We start from the raw sequence: 13,904 nt of genomic DNA, 5'->3' as shown, positions 1-13,904 counted from the left end.
ACATTTCCAACATAACCTCTTAGATTAGGATACTAAAACGAAACTAAAGAGAGGAGAAAAGTACCCCTCAGGTAAATGTTTGTTGGTAGTGGAGTATTTTATAGTTTTGAGTTTTTTAAAACCTGCTGATTTATCTATCAAATATCTTGTTAGGAAGTCCTGCCTGCAAAAGCCTTCCTGAGCATTGTACGACTGCAATGTTTCAATAAAGAATGTTGCTGTAGTAAGCCACATTCTGTATTTTTTTTCCAGTACAACTGCAATCAGAAGCTTTCCCCACCCCCCACTTTTACCTAAACATGGGCCCATGCTATGAAAGATGCAGATCTGGATTTTAACACCCCTTTCTCACTAAGTTCACTGATGTTCAAATAAGGCATTTGATTCAGCCCATTATAAAGACAGGGCCATTAGTAACACTTAGGTTTGGATTTTGAGCCCCAATTCTCAGGGTTTGGCTACACTTGCAGCTGTACAGCGCTGCGAGTTAAAGCTGTCTTCGTACAGCTGTGTAGGGAAAGCGCTGCAGTGTGGCCACACTGACAGCTACCAGCGCTGCAGTGTGGCCACATTTGCAGCGGTCTTGGGAGTGGTGCATTATGGGCAGCTATCCCAGTGTTCAAGTGGCTGCAACATACTTTTCAAAAGAGGAGGGTGGGGTGGAGTGTGACAGGGAGCGTGGGGGAGACAGAGAGAGAGGATTTTTGGAGCTGACACTGTGTCATCTCCCTGCCTTGCAAGTTCTAAGGACCTGAACAGCACCAACCTTCAATCATTTTAAAAGTTTCGACCCCTTCCCCCACCCCTCTCTCATTCACTAAATGCAAATAGCCTTCAGACCAGATAAGCAGCTGCTCCAAAACGGCGCCCACACCCCCGCTCCGGGGCTGCTTCTCTCCTCAAGCAAACACTAGCTGTGGACATTCATCCCCCTGCCTGCCTCTGCTCGAGCAAACAGTAACAATGTTTGTTTTTTAGATAAGCAGCTCCGGGAGCCCCGAGTTCACAACAAAAAAAAGAGAGGCATCACACCAAAACAAAGAGTGTTATCTTTACTTTAAAGCATTATGGGAAGGTTCTGGAGGTCAGTTACAGCGTAGTAAGATTAATCACTGTTTACACTGGCACCCCAGTGCTGCAAGAGCAGTGCTGTTCTCTTTATTCCTCTTGTCGAGGTGGAGTACAGCCAGCGCTGTAGCCAGGGAGATACAGCGCTGTATGTGCCTTGCAAGTGTGGACGGGGAGTAAGTTACAGTGCTGTAAAGCCACCAACAGCGCTGAAACTCTGAAGTGTAGCCAAGCCCTCAGACCAAAGTTCCAGGATACTTAGATCTCAGGGTTCGGCTCAGACCCATATCTAATTGTAATGCAATTGTGACTGCTGCTTATTCTGTTTATGATTTATAACTATGTCATTATTATCTTATATTCCCCTCTTTCCCTTGTCATACCTACCTATTTGGGGTAGGGACTGTCTTTTTGTTATGTTTGTACAGTGCCAAGCACAATGGGGCTCTGGTCTTTAGGATCCCATTTTGTCAGGCATTGCACAAAACTTACGAACAATAATAATCTGATTTTTTTGCAGAAGACATCGGCATGGGGGCAGGGGAAAAAACTGTGTCAACTGACTGGCAGGGGTGGCTCTAGGTATTTTGCCACCCCAAGCCTGGCAGGCAGGATGCCTTTGGCAGCTTGCCTGCAGGAGGTCCCTGGTCCTGCAGATTCGGCGGCACGCCTGGAGGAGGTCCACTGAAGCCGCGGGACCAGCAGACCCTCCACAGGCATGCCGCTGAAGGCAACCTGCCTGCCGCCCTCGCTGCGACTGGCAGAGCACCCCCCGTGGTTTACCGCCCCAGGCACGCACTTGGCGTGCTGGTGCCTGGAGCCGCCACTGCTGAGTGGAGAAGTGGGAGATGCAGAGGGGAAGCAGTGGAGGAAGAAGGAGGAATGAAGCCAGAGCATGGAAGGAGATGTAGGAAAGAGGGAATGTAAGGGATGTGAGGAGCTGAATGAACGAAGTGACTAAGCAGGGCAGCAGGCATGCATTAGGTAGCACCTCCACATAGTCAATGCAGGGAACAGCAGCTGTATCCAGCAAGCATGCAATGCTAGGAAACGGCACGCTTTTTGAGGGCAAGGGAAAGGGAGTGAAGAGGCAAGTGTCTGAGGGATAAGAACAGGAGGTGGGAGAGTGAGCATACATGCTGGAACTACGGGTGCTACCACACCTCCTGGCTTGAAGTGGTTTCTGTCATATACAAGGTTTACAGTTTGGTTCAATGGCTCTCAGCACTCATACTGTACAAATTGTTCCTGCACCCCTGAGAGTGAGGTGCTTCTGAGCCAGCCAGAAAAACCGGGCCTTCAGATCAAATCAGTTGTAGCCCTTTAGGAACAATGAAACTCTTTGAGCTGTTTCTGTTGCATCTGTGATACAGTATCAGATAAGACCAGAAGGTTAAGTGTCCAGTCTTGCTCCCTTTGAAGTCAATAGGAACAAGATCAGGCAGTGTGAGGAGGTGGTGTGTAAATGCTTAGAACAACTCTATCCTAGGACAGTGTCATTCCACTTACAGGTTTCAGAGGGGTAGCCGTGTTAATCTGTATCAGCAAAAACGAGGAGTCCTTGTGGCACCTTAGAGGCTAACAAATTTATTTGGGCATAAGCTTATCCAGACCATCAGACTAAGCCTGAATAAACACTGGGAGTGGCTGGGTCATTACAAAACCTAAATTTAATTTCCCCAATACTAATTTCTCCTTACTGTTACTCATACCTTCTTGTCAACTGTCTGTAATGGGCCACTCTCTTACCACTTCAAAAAAGATTTTTCCTCCGTTGGTATCCTGCTGTTAATTGATTTATCTTGTTAGACTAACCTCACACTTAGTAAAGCAACCCATATCCTTTCATGTATTTATACCTGCTCCTGTATTTTCCACTCCATGCATCTGAGGAAGTGGGCTCTAGCCCACAAAAGCTTATGCCCAAATAAATTTGTTAGCCTCTAAGGTGCCACAAGGACTCCTCGTTATTCCAGTTACAGTAGAGATAGTGGCCAAACAGCTTGCAGATGGTGTGTTAAGATATTCAAGAACTGTCACTCCTCATTTTATGTCTTTCACCATTTAGTCATTCAAATGAGTCAGTGAGCTTTACCATAATAGAAGAGTGGTGACAGAAACACATCTTAACTTTTCTGCAAGGACACTGTAGCTCCAGACATGGAGTGATGCTGACAAACATGAGAGCTCAATGCATTTGAAATCAAATTACTTATTTATACAACTCTTTCTACTAGTTTCTAAAGGTTTTACCAAATTGGCATGACAACTACCGGAATCATGTCATATTACTATTAACCTGATGAAAATCAATAACATATTAGTGCATATTTTATAAGTATATTCTCTTTCACAAGCCTTTGAGTGAGTTAGCCAGGTGAACATCATGGGTCACAACAAGATAGAATACAAAAGGTGAAGGCATAGGGTACAATTCTAGTCTCAGTTACCCCTGTTTCACAGTATAAATTCCACTTTATTCAGGGGAGGTACTCCTGATTTACACCAGTGGGAGAGACTGCAGAATCAGGACCATAGAGTTTAAAGGAGCAGTTCTCAACCAAGAGTCCAGGTCCCTCTGGGGGACCACGAACAGGTTTCAAGGGCTCTGCCAAAATAAACTAGAGAGCAGAGTGTTAAACTCACTGGGGCCCAGGGCAGAAAGCTGAATCCAGAGCCCTGCTGCCAACCAAGGGGTGATGTCAAAGCCTGAGCACCTACTCTCTCTGGGCAGAAAGCCAAAGCCTGAGCTCCTCCACCTCAGGCTGAAGCCCAAGCAACTTAGCTCTGGGGGGGGGCCCTGTGATGTGGGGCCCTGTTCAGTTGCTCTGCTTGCTACCCCCTGACACCAGCCTTGGCTTTTAATCTATTGAATCTAGTTTTTGTGGCATGGGTAAGCATGGAATTTTTATAGCACATGGTAGGGGCGTGGGGAGGCTCAGACAGAAAAAGGTTGAGAACCCCTGGTTTAAAGAATGCAACATACAGTGAGGTGCAGATAACAGAGGAGGCTCCATAGATACAATAAAAATGTATTCCTAGACCGCATCCATACTTACAGAGTATGACAAAACACATCACATACTGACTCAATTGTAAAGTAATAGAAAATGAAAGTTTTAAGAGGAGATTTTAAAAGGGGAAATGACTCAATGTCTCCAAGACAGGGTGATGGTGGATTAGTTCATGCATTCTGGACAGTTGGGATAGACATAAAATAATTCCATTCATGCAGCACACACTTCCCCTCTCTGGTATCTAAAATTCTTTGGTTTACAAATCAGATAGGAGAGTGCATCCCTTTAGACACTAGACATCTTCAGCAACAACTTTTGTCTAAAGTTTAAAAAATGTTTAAGCTTCATGTAATGCTGGACTGGGTGAGAAACCTACAAACTGTTAAGTTCCTGAACAATGGGCAATGTGTTCTACAACCAGTTCTAAACCTCCTTATAGAAGCAGCTTAATTTTTAGGTTTTAATTATAAATGAATCTTTTGTATGTTTACTGCTCACCTGTATGAAATCTGGAGATCTGAAACCTGTCATGGTACACACACGTGATTTTGGCTTTGTACTAAGATACAAGGTCTGTTATTATATGAATTCGGGAGCAGTTCTATCACACACCTATCATAGTGTCAGTGATTATAGGTCTAATGCTGATACCATTGAAATGCATGGGAGTTTTGACATCAACTTTAATGGGGGCAGAATTTAACCCACTGTTAGGAAATAAAATGTAGATCATAAACCTGTATGATCGGTGGAGGATTAATGCATGGGCCCCCATGGCTCCTGCTCAGGGGCCCTGGCCAATTTAGGGACCCCACAGGGAGCACCTGAACCTGGGTAGAAGTGGGGGAGCCACCCGTGCCAGAACTACTCCTCTTCTCCCAGGGTCCCTGCCCCCAGCCAGGCCGGAAGCCAGAGCTGGGCAGTGGTAAGAGATGCCCATGGAGCCTGGACTGCTATGGGGAACCCTAGACCCTCCGCCTGCCCTGCCTGGCATGCCCAGCCTGTGTTCCCACCTCACCCTGGACATACTGCTGCTGGTGGGATCCAGGACTGGGGGCTCCGGGTCAACCTGCTGCCCCTTCCCAGGGCCTGCAGACACAATCTGCAGGGAGAGGAGGCCCTATCCTGGCCTGGGAGTTGGCAGGGAGCTCCGGGGCATCACAGGCAGTGAGAAGCTGGGCTGGGAGGGCACCTCCAGCACAGCTCCCACTGCTACTGGCCTGGCCTCAGCGGCCGCCGCACTCTACCTAGGCTCACTCAATACCTGTGCCCAGCCCCTTCTGCCAGGCTAGTACAGATCCCGCTTCTGCCAGGCTGCCCCCACTGCCACCTGGGATTTGTGTCTGAGGCAGCAACCCCATGCGTCTCCACTCCTTCTGTTGACTCTGGCCCAAAGGCTGCAGTTTGGGGGGCAATGCCCCTGCCTCCCTCAAACTACAGCCATGCCACTGCCACTCCATGCCTGCCCGAAGCTATTATGCCATGTTCAAAAGTCATGCCCCTTTTCTGGTGCCCTGGACCCTCAGAGTGTGGGGGGGCCCAAATGTTCTTTGTCCCTAGGGCCACAATAAATCTTAATCCACCTCTGTGTCTGATCAGTAGTGGTATCCAAAAGGAAGTAAGTGAACAGAGCTCAGTCCTGTCTCATTTGACTAGAGGGTACATTTTCTATTAGGTTCTTTTCTATGATAAATGGCTTTACAAACTGTTGAGCAAGTAGGACTATTTTACAGACTTGCAGTTTTCATTACTCAGGAAACTGCCACAGTGGTACATGGCGGTTATGCATCCTGGCTGACTTTGGATACAGACTTCATTTAACTGATCTCATGACTGAAATGTTTACTGACCTGACATATTATTATCCCAATATAAAAGGGGCTTTGGAAACTAGGTTTTTCCCCCTGGTTAATGACCACTACATTTCCAGTCTTTCTATAGACTATTTTTTCTTGTCTGAATTATAACCATTATGTAGACTTGGATTTTTTCCCCTCATTCTTACTTGTATCCCTAGTTTACCTGTTGAAAGATTGAATAACAGATGTATTCAAATAATAAAGCTAGTTATGTAGTAATTGTTACAATGAGGAAATAGGAAGGGCCCAGATTGCAGAAATAGAATGCATAAGTAAGAATGCAGGTGACTTAGGGGTTAGAAAAGTCCGCTGGCATAGATCAATAGGGAAATTTGAAAACCAGAAGGATAACTCAACTGAAGTTAAATGGATAAGAAATCAGTGTAGACTAAGAATGAAGATTAATATGGTCACACCTCCTGGAACAAGACTGTACACTCTGACAGTACGTCTACACTACCCGCCGGATTGGCGGGTAGAGATCGATCTATCAGGGATTGATTTATTGGGTGTAGTGTAGACGCAATAAATCAATCCGCAATTGCTCTCCTGTGGACTGCTGAACTCCAGCTTGGCGAGAGGCGGAAGCAAAGTCGATGGGGGCGCAGCAGCCGTCAATCCAGTGCTGCAAGGACGCAAAGTAAGTGATTCTAAGTCAAGTTAAGATACGTCAACTTCAGCTATGCTATTTTCGTTGCCGCAGTTGCGTATCTTAGATCAATCTCCGCCCCTGCCCCCCGCAGTGTAGACCAGGCCTGAATATACTCTGATGTACTGATGAACATATGTGTACCAGTGCCCTCTTCTGATAGAATCAGAACTGCTCATCTGGGTCTCACAGTTCCTATACTGCTGACAGCAAAAGGAGAGATTCTCCTTTAGGTCAAGTGGTACGCCGTTATGCTTCCTGAAACAGGAAGATTTGAGTTCAATGCCTGCTGTTGCTCTAAGGTTTCCAGTGGCCATGGTATGACAATCATGAAGTTCTTAGGCAGCCATGGAATTATTACGTTACAGTCTGCCTTTAACTCCTCAGAGAGCATTAGTAGTTGAAGGTCCTGCAATAACATTAGAAAGGTAATTTCCAGTAGATTTTAAGGCTAGAAGAGACCATTATCATCTAATACTTGATAACGGAGGCTATAGAATTTCTCCTAGTAATGCCTAATAATTTAGAGCCTATCTTTTACAAAGCTATCCAATCTTGATTTAAAAGACTTAATGTGATAGAATACACCATATCACCTGGTTAGTTGTTTTAACTGGGGGTCGGGACCCCTGAGGGGGTCATGAGTTTATTACATGGGGGGGTCACAACCTGTCAATCTCCACTCCAAACCCTGCTTTGCCTCCAGCATTTATAATGATGTTAAATATATAAAAAAGTGTTCTTTATTTATAAGAGGGAGGGGAGTTGCACTCAGAAGCTTGCTATGTGAAAGGGGTCACCAGTAAAAAAGTTTGAGAGCCACTGTTCTAATGGTTATTTACTCTCCCTGTTTAAAAATTTGAGACCTGTTATTATTACTATTAGCAATGATAGGTGGGTGACTGGGTGTGTGTTGCAGTTCCCAGGGAAAGAACACTGCTGTATCTAGCAAGCTGGGTAGTCAGCTGCAAAGTCACAACTTAATTCATTGTCTAGGTGCAAAAAGAATGGACTCAGCTGCAGGAAGCCAAACAGAAAAGTAAGATGCTTCTAGCAGTTTAGCACTTCAGCCTAAAGAAGGAGCTTCTTGCAGGAGAGAGGCCAGTTATGGAGGTAAGCCTAGGAGCATGGCAACCTGACTCCCAGCAACCACTCACTCTCCCAGCTTCTCCTCGCTCCTAGTTATAGTACTTTCCTCCACTATTTCAAATTTCTCATAAAAGCAAATTCTTTCCCCGGTTTAAATAAAAACAGACCCAGATTCTGACTTCAGTTATACCTGTGAAGTCCACTGAGTGACTTTGGGTTTTCACTGAAATTACTTGAGATTTACTTAGGAAGCAAGACAGAATCTGGCCCAGCTACTCTTCAAGAGCACAGGGGTCATTTTGTCAATTCGCCTTGGGATGGGCTTGTGAAGGAGAGGGACATAGAATACCTCACACCACTAACAGAAAAATCAGTCACTGAATGATTTTTTTTGGAAACTTCAAATGACATTATCAAGTCAAACAATCTCTCAGCTTCCACATCAGAGATATTACTAAGGTTTGTTTTATAAATATAATATATATATTTATACACACACATATATAATAAAAATGTGTGAAGAGTTAATAAGTGTAGATCATCTCCTATATTAGCAGCATGGCCAGCATTTCATACCTATAAAAAGGGAGAACCTGTAAATATATATACATATATATATTGCTAATCATGAGTCCCAGATAGTTTCTTCCCCTATATAAGCAGAAACAAGCGGTTGGAAAGATAAGATGAAAGCTAATCAAGCATTACTCCACATTGGCCATACAGAGAAGAGTCGAGCAATGAGAACACTGTGTGATCTATTGTGTCAAAGGCTGCAGATAAATTGAGCAGAATCTAGACTGAGAGCAAACCTTGGAGTTTAGTAATAAATAAGTCACTAGAAACTGTGTCCAGGGCATTTTCAGTGGCGTGAACCAATCTAAAGATAAACTGATAGCCACAAACACAACAAGCTGGGTCATAATCACACCAGCTACACAAAAGAGTCCTAGAACAGTAGAGAGGGAGGTAGAGGCTTTGTATTTTACTTATTCAGTGGAAGGGAACTTATGTGACATGTTTATAATTTTATTTTGATCTGATTGGGGAGCTCAATAGAGTCCAAATTCAGCAAACACTCAAGTGTGTGCTTAACTTTGAGCATATAAGTAGTCTTGTTGATATCACTGGGAAAAAAGTTTACAATTAAGCACAGACTTAATTACGTTTTTTGCTGGACTTGGGCCTATATAAATTATATTATAGTATATGAGCTTGATATAAAACAAAATGGAAAACCTGACTTGCATAAATAGAACCAGCCAATATTGTGCAATTTGATTATTTCAGCTGAGTGGGGACTGCCCCTACTGCTATTAAAACTGGGGGGCACACAAGAGGAGGAACTTATCAACTGAGCCAGCTGTCCTTTCCCGCCCTAGTGTGGGAGTGCCTCAGTTTCCCTCTCACAGGGCAGTTTCCCAACTGGTCCACAGTCTCTCCCTTCCCATGGGGTAACTTGTGGGCACTGATACAGGGGTGTTCTGTAGAAGAGAGATGTCTGTATAGAAGTAAATAGTTAATAGTTAAAGTACCAGTAGATGGTGCTTAGAAATAAGCAGCATTGTTCCTGGGTTTTGTAGCACCAATAAAACAACTTCTTGCTGTGCACAGTGTCTTTAATAATCTCCAACTATGAGGCGCTGAACAGATACAAAGATCTGGGACTTGTAATGTGTGGACCTAAAGGCTTCAGACAGGATGCAAGACCAAAGCATTCCAGCCAACAGTTTGTTGCAACATTTTTTCCATCTAAAATAGACAGAACCAAGAGTGTGCAGAGCGCTAAATTTTGTGTGTGTTACAACTGTACCCCCAGTGATAGTAAGTTATCTAATATATTCCAGATGGATTTGTATAATATCTCTCTATTTTAGGTACTTCTAGGCCCCTGTTACCATAGTATCCAAGCACCTCAATCATTAATACATTTATCCTCACAGCACACCTGTGAGGTAGGGAAGTGCTATTTTATAAGTGTAGAACTGAGGCTCAGAGAGACTAAGTGACTTGCTGATGTCAGACAGGACATGTGTGGCAGTGCAGTGAATTGAACCCGGGTCTCCAGAGTGCCAGATTAGGATCCTAATAACTGGGCAATCCTTCCTCTATCACTCACCTCTCCCATAATGTCTAGGAGAAATCAGCCAACAAATGAGTAGGCTGAGTGGCAACTGAATATATTTGTCTTATCTGTTTAGAACAGCAAAAAGCTGCCACTAGATATATGGCAGTAGTATAATATATATTTAACTGCTCCCCCTTCCCATCTCCTTTTGTACATAACTTGTCTTCTTTGATTATAGGCTACTTGAGGCAGGACAGTCTCCTATTATACATTTGTCCAGCACTTGGGAACCCTGACCCTGTTTGGGACCACTGAGTGCTACTGACAAACAACTGTTCAATAATAATGCTCAGTGACAGAGTTTTGAATTATGCTAACACCAAATAGACTACTTTCTCTTGGTATCTGAAGGGTTAGAGAATAAATATGGTCCAGTGACTAGGATGTTAGCCTGGGACTTGAGACCCAGGTTAAAATCCCTGCTCTACCACAGATTTCCTATATAGTATTGGGTAAGTTATAGTACGGCTCAGTTCCCCATCTGTAAAAGGAATAACAGGATTTCCCTACCTCTCAAGGGTGCTGTGAGGATAGATACAGTAAAGATTGTGAGATACTCAGATATTATGCTAATGAGGGCCAGAGAAATGCCATAAATAGGAAACTAATAGCACTGCACTGTATTCATCCTTGGTGTAGCTGCACTGATTTCAGTGCAGTTATGCAAGGGATGTATTTGAGGCCCAGTTCTCATTTATTCAGTGCAGGTGCCAGTTTTACTCCAAGTCTGACAAAGGAACACAGAAAGAAAAGATGTTGGAGAGTCTGACTTGACTAGAGCAGGGAGAAATATAATTTAAGTGATAAGTGCCAGATTGTCCCCTCTAGCTCAGTGTGGCAGAGTGTTGCTGTTGCCTGTGATGCATCTGTTCAGAAGAATGTGAGGGTTTTGTTTTTTTCCCTTGGTCAATCTCTACATGAGCTCTGTGCCTATGACATCCTTGGCCTTTCTGCTTTGTCTTCCCAAAAGGGCACCAATCGTGAAAGTGGGTTCAGCAATGTGAACCATGATGAGGCCACCAACTCTCTTCACATTTAGATACCACAGAGCTGTCAAATGGTGATGACTTTTGGTCACTGTTGACCTGGTCAGGATTCAAACCAGTTGACTAGAAGTAAATGGCATTGCCCTCCATCCCCTCAGTAATCCAGTCCCCCTCATGCATAATTATTTTAATTCGGGGACTGTTCAATGCACATTGATCCAGTATGGACTACTTGCACACACTGATGGGCTCTAAATTAACTGGAACAACTCAGAAAAGAACGAGAGCATTAGCACAGACAGCTCAAATGAAAAACTTCTCACTGTGCAGCATCAGTCAAAAAAGCAAACAACATGTTAGGGTTCATAAAAGAATGGAATAAAAAAAAGTTATAATGATCATTTTATACACATCAATAATATGCACTCATCTGAAATACTTTATTTAGTTCTGGTCCCCTTATCTCAAAAGTTTATAGAGAAACAGAAATGGTTCAGAGAGGAGATAAAAGAGGACACATGAAAGAGGTTTACAAAATGGTGTGTCCTATAGTAAAGGTGAATCAGATGCTCCTTTACCTTCTCCATAAAGAGCAAGGGGACATTAAATAAAACTAAAATATGACATTTAAAACTGATTTAGTATTTTTAAATGCACAAAGCATAGGTAGCCTATGGAACTCATTGCCACAAGATATTGAGGACAAGTGCAGACAAGACTTGGACATATTATACATAAAAAATTCTCTTCAAGAAGGAGCATTAACCCTCATGTTCAAGGAATAAACCACTTCTTGACCAGAATAGGAAGAGTCAGCCTCTCTGTGCATGTTATCGCATAATGCTCTACTGTAGAGTTTCTTGCACCTTCCTCTGAACCATCTGATACAGACTACTATCAGAAGCAGGAATCGGACTAGCTGGAACAATGTTCTGATGTGTATGGCAATTCCTATCTATTCACCTATCATTATTTACAAAAATGATATTTCATTTTCACTTGGTCACTATTCATCTTCAATGACAGTACAAGATAACACATATTGCCCACAACTGCATATTTTTATCCACTTTAGACCAATACAAAGTACCTGTCATATTGGGGAAAATATATTACAGTTTCAATTTTCTAAGCTGCTATCACCATTTCCACCTGAGAAAATCAACTTTAATTATTTCTGAATTTTAATTGGTTTGCTTTTGCATGCAGACAAAACACTCTTTACTTTGGCATCTAAGCCCAGAAAAATGGTGTTCTTATGCAGTGAAGCCTGACAATGTTCTCAGCCACTAGCAAGATATGTGTTTATTAAAACAAAATATAAATTTCATATTCATTTTCTGTTTGATCAAAATTTGAATTTCATGTTAGTTAAAATGTTTGTTCGGATTTCATAGCATCTATCATCTGAAGCCTAGCAATCAATATTTCATTCATCACATACCAGCTAACTCTATTGAGAGCAACCTGAAGAAACAGCACAAGAAACATTACAGTTAAAATATAGCTCAGTAGTTTCAAACCAAACGAATTCTCTTGGTTTTTTTCATTACGTTCATATCCAAAAGGTGAACTGCATTAGTTGATCCACTTTCCATTATATTTTTAATCACTCATGGACATAAATGGGTGGAGGAGGGCTAGAGGGAAGTAAATAAGAGGAATAAGAAACTAGAACACTGAGGGACAGGTTGTGATACTCTTTCACATGCTAAATTACCCCACATTACTCCACAAATGGTCCCACTGAAGCAAGTGGGGGCACTTGTAGAGTTAGGTGCTTTTCAGCATGTGCAAGAGTATCACAACCTGGCCCTACCTGATGAATCAGCCTTACACCCTTTCAGGATGTTACTAAAAATATCATCAATTTTTCCTTCTGCAAAACAAACACCCCGCCCCTCAACATCTCTATCTTAATATAGTCAGATTGTCCAAAAATAAGGAGAGTCATTGGCTTTGACTAAGTTTTTGAAAAGCTGCTTTTCACCTCTCATTACAAATAAGCAGATCATGAGCTGATAAACCGTTTTTATTTGAACTGTGCGCTCATGACCACACGGGTCAACAGAAATAAGAAGAGTTGTGTAATCATGTTTACCTGCTTAGAATTCCCACACATTTTAAATTCTACTGGGTGAGATTCTGTGCTGTGCCTCTGCAGTCTTGACTTTACTAGGAAAAAAGGTGTGTTCTTTGTCAGACTCCCAAGTCTGCTCAAGGGCACCCTTTTAGGTCTCAGTCTTCCAGTTGTCACCTCTCTATAGGAGGGGACGTGCATCCTTCTCCCTCCTGCCCAGCATTTAGACTTGTAATGCCCTGCAATTCAGTATGCTTATCCCAGCAGGTCTGACCTGAATCCAGCACCCGGGAGTTCACGCTCTCTCAGGGTATGTCTACACTGCATTTAGACACCCATGGCTGGCCACGGTCAGCTGACGGGTTAAGGAGCTCATTGCTGTGTAGATTCTCCTCTCTCACAGGGTCTTAGAGCCCACGTTCAAGCCCAAGCTTACACCTCAATTCAACAGCCCCTTGGCTGGAGCCCAAGTCAGCTTGTAAGGGCCAGGCGCAGGGTTTTAATTGCAGTGTAGGTATACCCTCAGGGACAATGTACAGGATTACCAGTGACTGGCCAACTTTCACAGAGCACAATACATTTGAGGACACAAGTATTATTGAGAAAACAGATAATAAAACAATAAGCATTCTACACTCTTGCTAAGTTTACCAGATATCACCATCTTCCATATGGAAACCCTGGCAGGTTCCGGTTATTAAACTCATCCAGCTGGGGGTTTGCCCTCGTGGTTATAACCTCATATCAGTTTTTGGATCAAAGTGAGGGATCCTCAGCAAATTCAGGCTGACCTTTATACACAAGCTTCCTTTGTCTCCTCAGCCTCTTGAACCAGGTCTGAAGTAGTATATTCAATTCACCTCCTGGGGTGGAGCTGTTTACCTGTCCCAGGATCTGGAGTAATTACCCCCATATACACCAATTTTAGTGTTTGTAGGTAGTTCTTCAGCTCAGTAACCTCCCTCCTGGAGCTAGCATACAATTCCTTGCTCAAAGAAGGTACAAATAATAGTTATAAGATACCAAAG

The sequence above is a fragment of the Chelonoidis abingdonii genome, chromosome 5, assembly GCF_003597395.2.
Source record: "Chelonoidis abingdonii isolate Lonesome George chromosome 5, CheloAbing_2.0, whole genome shotgun sequence".
Taxonomy (NCBI): Eukaryota; Metazoa; Chordata; order Testudines; family Testudinidae; genus Chelonoidis; species Chelonoidis abingdonii.
Note: the sequence above shows the minus strand (reverse complement) of the source record.